Genomic DNA, 6,667 nt, shown 5'->3' with positions numbered 1-6,667 from the left:
TTTCAACCCAGTTGTTCAACAAAATATGCATATTCTTCATCAATTTTAGGGTAATGTTGAGGATGAAGTTACGATATAGCTAGTAAATTCACACGTTTTTTTAATCCAATGCTCGAAGGAAGAAATAGAAGATTCTACAAGAAAAAAATATGGTAACACCTACAATACTCAATCAAAGAGCTCTCCTAAACACCACTCTTAATGATGTCCCCTTTTTTATTTAGATTGCCTTTTCAGTTTCATTTCATTATGTTTTAATTTGGTCTTCCAATTTTGTCTCTTGTATCTCTATACTCTATGAAGTCAAATATATTGTTCTCATAAAATACTTTTGTTATCAACAAAACTCTAAATGTAAAACCAACATGATTCTATATATCATATCAAATGAGAGGAGTTTTATAATGAGAGTGTGAGAATGTTAAATCTTAACCACACAATCATACATGGATGAGCAAGATTAGAAGAAAAAGTGTTGCGACTTTTTTAAGTGATCATGTACTACTTAAATAACTGTTAATCATGACCATCTATGTAATGATTGTATGGTCAAGATTTAACTTTCTCACCCTCTCATTATAAAATTCATCTCATTTGATATACTCTGTTATATATTAAAATTTGATTTTCACCGTACAACCAATATTTCATATATGCTACAGTAAAGAAGATTCAATAAATTGATTGTTAACTTACGATGAGACTAAGAACTACAATCCTTAAAATTGAGTTACATTAGATTTTTACATAGTGTCATGGAGTTCAGGGTAGTTTTGTAATTAAGAAGCTTATATGATCAACTATGATACTCTTTGCGAGTTGATGATGAAACATTCTTTGGTGAGATCAATGTAAATTTTAACCAATCAAAAAGGTGTGTTAGAAAATGTGTTTCTAACGCTTTTCATATTTAGAATGTCTTTTTAGTTGTCACTTATGAAAATGAACTACAATATTTGGACTAAGTTATCACTAACACAAATTTCAAACTTACTATCATACATGAAATAAGTTTGTCACTAATGAGATTGAATAATTAATAAATCTTATCTTTGTGATTTTGTTAATCATATTTAAAAGTATGTACAGTGTAAAACAAAGACATAAAGTCCATTTATATTTAGAAGTAAAATTTTATAAGAATATATTTCTCTCAGACAAGGACAAACTTTCAACCTTACTGAACTACAATACCAAAGCCCAAGATTAGTAGCACCATCTAAATATCTAAAAATTTGTTTAACTATAATAAGATAAGATTCCATGGAACAAGATTGAAAACTTGCACACAATCCTACAACAAAAACAATATCATATATGCTATTAGTAAGATAAAGAAGAGATTCAATCATTCCTCCGAATTCTTTTTAAAAATTGATTGTCCTTCTTCATTTTTGTCTTAACTTGATGAAGGATGTATAGGGGTAGCCATAATTTTTGCTTCATTCATTTTAAATTTTCTAAGAAGTTCTTAGTATATTTTTGCAATCGAAGAAACAAAAATTTGAGTTCACCCATCATACTCATGTCAAACTCATTTTGCATTAGGTTAGAAAATTCTTTACACATGAGTTCTTTAGTGGATCCTAAAATAACGTCATCCGCATAGAGCCATAGGTTTGTACACTAAGTAAGTCTGATTTATCAGTTTTTTCTAAAAAGGGTAGTGTCAATTTTTCTTCTTGAAAATCCATTTTCAATTAAGAATGTACTTACTCTTTCATACCAAGCTCTTGGAGTTTGTTTCATATCATAAAGTGCTTTTGTTAGTTTGAAAATGTGATTTGGTTTCAATTCATCTACAAACTCGGGAGGTTATTTTAGAAAAACTTCTTCATTTAAAAAACCATTTAGAAAAACACTTTTTAACATCCATTTGAATTTTTTATCCATTTATGAAGGGTTTATGCAAGAAGAATTCTAATTGCTTCTAACCTTATTATAGGAGCAAGTGTTTCATCATAATCAATACCTTATTCTTGATTATATTTTTGAGCAACATGTCTTGCCTTATTCCATATTACTTTACCATTCTCATCCAATTTGTTTCTAAAAATCCATCTGATTCCATTGACAACTTTTTCTTGAGATACATTTACAAAGTTCCAAACTTTGTTCTTTTCAAAATTAGGGGAGTTTCCTAATCATAGCTTCAATACAGGTTTCATCAACGATAGCTTCTTTTGTGGATTTTTGGCTCAACTTGCGAGAGCATAGCCATGTTATTTATGAATAATGATATCATTCTCACGCCACATACGTACTTGCAATTATTTTATTTTGACAATGATTAGTGGCTGTTCTCTAGCTCCTTGGAGCTAGTGGTTTGGAACATTATGATCCGGCTTATCTGAATTATTTACTACTCTATGTTTATATGTTATTAAGTGTGATGATTCTAGTTCCTCATTATCATCCTTCATGTAAGATGTTAGTTCATCAAATTCATCAATGATAATATGCATGCTATCTTCAAGAGTTTCAGATTTTAAATTATAAACTCTATATCCTTTAGACATATCTGAATATCCTAAAAAGATAGCTTTGTCTGACTTTGATTCAAACTTTTCCAAGTTATCCTTTTTGTTTAGAATATAGCAAAAACAACCAAAAATGTGAAAATAAGATATTTTTGGTTTCCTATCTTTCTAGAGTTCATATAGGGTGTTTTGTATAAAAAAAATTCTTCATGGATTTCTTTTTTAAAGGAACTTTTTTATCCCTTTCTGTTGAGAAGATATTAAGTTTTGTAATGTCCTAATTTTTTGCATTCATAACATGTGATTTGGCTTTTGTCTGTTTTAGCTTTTGGACTTTGCTTTCTGTTTGGAAAGTTTCTTCTTAGCTGATTTCTTCTTTAGTTTAGTCTTTGAATTTTTTTTTTTGAAATAAGAGTTAGTTCATCTTCGTTTATTTCTGGTTCATCAATATCTTCTTTTTGTGAGGATGAACCTTTCTCTCCTATACTTTCTCAGCCTTAACTGGTTTACAAATCTTCTTCTTAGTCAAACTAGACTTACCTGCAATCACTTCTGAAATTGAGTCTCTTTTACAATCCAAAAGCTGACTTTAGATAGTCTACAAATAGAATTTACATTTTGCATTAAGTGCTCAAAACTTGATTTAGATGGAACAAATCTTCACACTCGTGTACACTTTTGATTTGTTTATCTATGATGGTCTCTAAGTGTGTTTGATGAGCTTTTTTTATAAGTGAGTTATATCTTGATGTAAGTTCTTGGATCTTGAAGTTCTGAGCACTTCTATATATACATATACCATGTGAGTGAGCCTCAGTAACTTGAAAAAGTATTCAAGTGTTTGTTGGGCACAAGTTCCAATATATTGTAACTTGTAAATATAAAGATCTTGAGAATTTATGAACAATCTAAACTTTGTGTTGACTTTAGAATATTTGCTAAGTTGTTTTTATTTAGTGTAGGGGAAAGAAAAACCTTTGCGAATGCACGTCTTTCAAAGTTGATGGTTGCTCACATCAGTGAACAATGCAAGTATAGTGATGCTCCAAACCTTTTAGTCGTTTTTTTTTTTTTACTTTTTTACTTTTCCTCAAAAACAGCTAATCTTGCAACTTTATGACGCTCATAAAGTTGTAGTTTGAATTTATTCATGTCGGACTATTGTAATCTTCTTATACTTCAGTTGTCATTTATTCCCACTACGCCAAAAATGACATTTTATAGCGCGCCTTTTATAGCGCTTAATAAATAGAAGCGTTGTTGTATAATACACGTAAAAATAACGGAGGCTACAACGACGCTTTTTTGACAAGCGCTGTGGAAAAAACGCTGTTATAGGGTCATATAGGGTCACACAACGCTTACACATAATGTTTACAAGGCTTTTACAGCGCTTTCTCAAAAACGCTGTAAATTGAAGCGCCCTCACATAATGTTTTACAGCGCTTTTGGAGCGCTTTAAACACAAGTGCTGTAAAATATAGCGCTTCCACCTTATGTTACATAACTTTTAAAGCGCTTTTTTGACAAGTGTTGTAAAAGCCTTGCGCTTTCACATAATTAAAGGACCTATTAGAGCGCTTTTTACACAAGCGCTGTAAAATCATTCACTTTAAATAAAAATCATATACTTTAAATAAATAAAAACAAATTTACAAACCCTCATCTCCTCTACTCTGGGAACCCTCCTCTCCTCTACATACTGTGCGACCATCTACTGCTCCTCCTTTATAAAAAATTGGACACGTTGTCTCAGGTACTGTATTTATTAATTTGTTGTTGTCACTAAAACTAATAAATTGTTATATAATAAATCATATAAAATCTATTCTTTTTTGAAATTTGTTGATCTGTTCTGTTTTGAAATCAGACTTGGACCTTGGTTTCCATTTTCCAATATTAGATATGTGTAGTATATATTGGTATAATATTATCAGTAGCTTATTATTTGTGTAACTTCATTTATATAGGTAATATAATATGGACCAAAAATGGATGTCTTCCAATCGATTGTCAAAAGAGTAAGAAAATGGAGTAAAGGAGTTTGTTGAGTTTGCAGTGAAGAATGCAAAAGATCCAAATAGATTCGTTTGTCCTTGTTTAAAATGTTGTTTTGGAAAATGCGTTAGAGAAGATGAATTGGAAGGACATTTAGTATCCGATAGAACGATATATGAAAATATTAAAAGGGTATGTAAAAAGTAGAAGTCGACCAGAAGGTTGTATTGCTGAACAGTACATTGTCGAAGAAGCTGCTGAATTTTGTACTGAATATATGTCCAATGTTGAATCCATATGGCTTCCCATGTCTCGTCATTCGGGAAGAATATCAGGAGAAAAGATAATTGGAAAGAGACTAATGACTATATCAAGGACAGAATGGGAGCAGATACAATTGTATGTTTTACACAATGATGATGAGGTTCAACTGTATGTTACAATACACATGGATCAGTTATCTAGTTTGAACATGAATAGGAATCAAAATTGGATAACTCGAGAGCACAATTGAAGTTTTATAACATGGTTAAATAATCACATAAAGTCAAAGTTTGATATAGATCCCGAATCAATTTCACAGAGATTGAGGTGGCTAGCAAATGGTCCGAGTTTACATGTCTTTCCTTACACCGGTTATGTAATTAACGGCTACACATTTTATACCAAAGAACAAGATGATCAAACCACTATGAAAAATAACGGAGTCACTCTCGTAGCTGAAGCGATGCATGTCTCAAGTGCAAAAGACAAAAACCCAATATATACAAATCTATCATATTTTGGAGTTATCGAGCGCATATAGGAGTTACACTACACAATGTTTCGTGTTCACATATTTGGTTGCAAGTGGGTCAATAATAATAATGGCATTCGGATTGATGAGTCAGGGTTCTTGCTTGTTGATTTTAATAGGGTGCGATAACAATAATGATGATAACAATAATGATGAAGATGTTGGTAATGATCTTTTATTTGCAACATCACAACCACATGAAATTGATTCAATTGATGATGGTTTATATCTTAGAGATGATCATGATGAGGGAATTTGGATTAATCCATCGTTTCGTATCATTAATGGACAAACAAATGTGAATCCCACCAGAAAAAGAAGAAGGGCATCTTAATGTGTTTAATTGTTTTATATAAGCCATGTAATCTGAACTGAGTTCATGTAATTTAATTGTTTGATATGCCAGAATTGAGCATTTTAGCATTTAACTTGAACTGTATTTGAAACTAAGTTCATGTAATTTAAGTGTACGTTTGACCTGCCATAACTGATTGTGTAAATATGTAAAGTTATAAAGTTAAATTATAAAGTTATATAGTTCTGTTGTTGTGTACTGATTGTATACTGATTGTGAAATAATTTTGTGAACTGATTGTGAACTGATTCTGGATGAAAATGATTTTGGAAAAAAAATTAAAAGACAACGCTTTCTAAAAATATGTCATAAAAAACCAAAAAGCGCTTTTTAAAAATTCCATTAACAGCGTTTTTTAATAAAACTAAAATAAGAATACACCTTTTACAACGCTTGTTCAAAAAAGCGTTGTAATAGGTGCATAATAATGCATCTATTGTTTGCACCTTTTACATCACTTTTTCAAAAAGTGTTGTAATAGGTGCATAATAATGCATCTATTGAATGCACATTTTACAATGTTTTTTTGAAAAAGCGCTGTAATAGGGGCATAATAATGCATATATTGAATGCACCTTTTACAGGGCTTTATCCAAAAAGCGTTGTAAAACGAGTATAACAAGCGCGCAATATATCTACCTATTTTATAGCGCTTTTTTATTTTAAAAAAGCGTTGTTGTATCTTTTTACGGCGTTAGATACTACAACGCTTATTTTTTTGTAAAAGCGCTGTAAATGACTTAAAAAAAGCGTTGTAAAATAGGTTTTTTCGCGTAGTGTCCTTTGATATTTGTTTATCATATGTGTTTTATAGCTTATCAAAGTGAATATTTTTCTTTGTCTTAAATGATCTTGTGAACATGTTGAAAATTCTTCTTTTTAATTTTTATGGCTCATTTAAAAAAGATTCTTTTTCTGATTCGGTCAGGAACATGACCTCCTTATTCATTTGATTTATTTATTTAAGATTGAGCATGTTGTCTTATGTTTAAGATAGAACATTATGAACTTCCAATGCCGATCTTTCTAATGTTTGTT

Source organism: Cicer arietinum, chromosome 4 (assembly GCF_000331145.2).
Source record: "Cicer arietinum cultivar CDC Frontier isolate Library 1 chromosome 4, Cicar.CDCFrontier_v2.0, whole genome shotgun sequence".
Lineage (NCBI taxonomy): Eukaryota > Viridiplantae > Streptophyta > Magnoliopsida > Fabales > Fabaceae > Cicer > Cicer arietinum.
The sequence above is the reverse complement of the archived record's forward strand: the minus strand, read 5'-3'. Positions refer to the sequence as shown.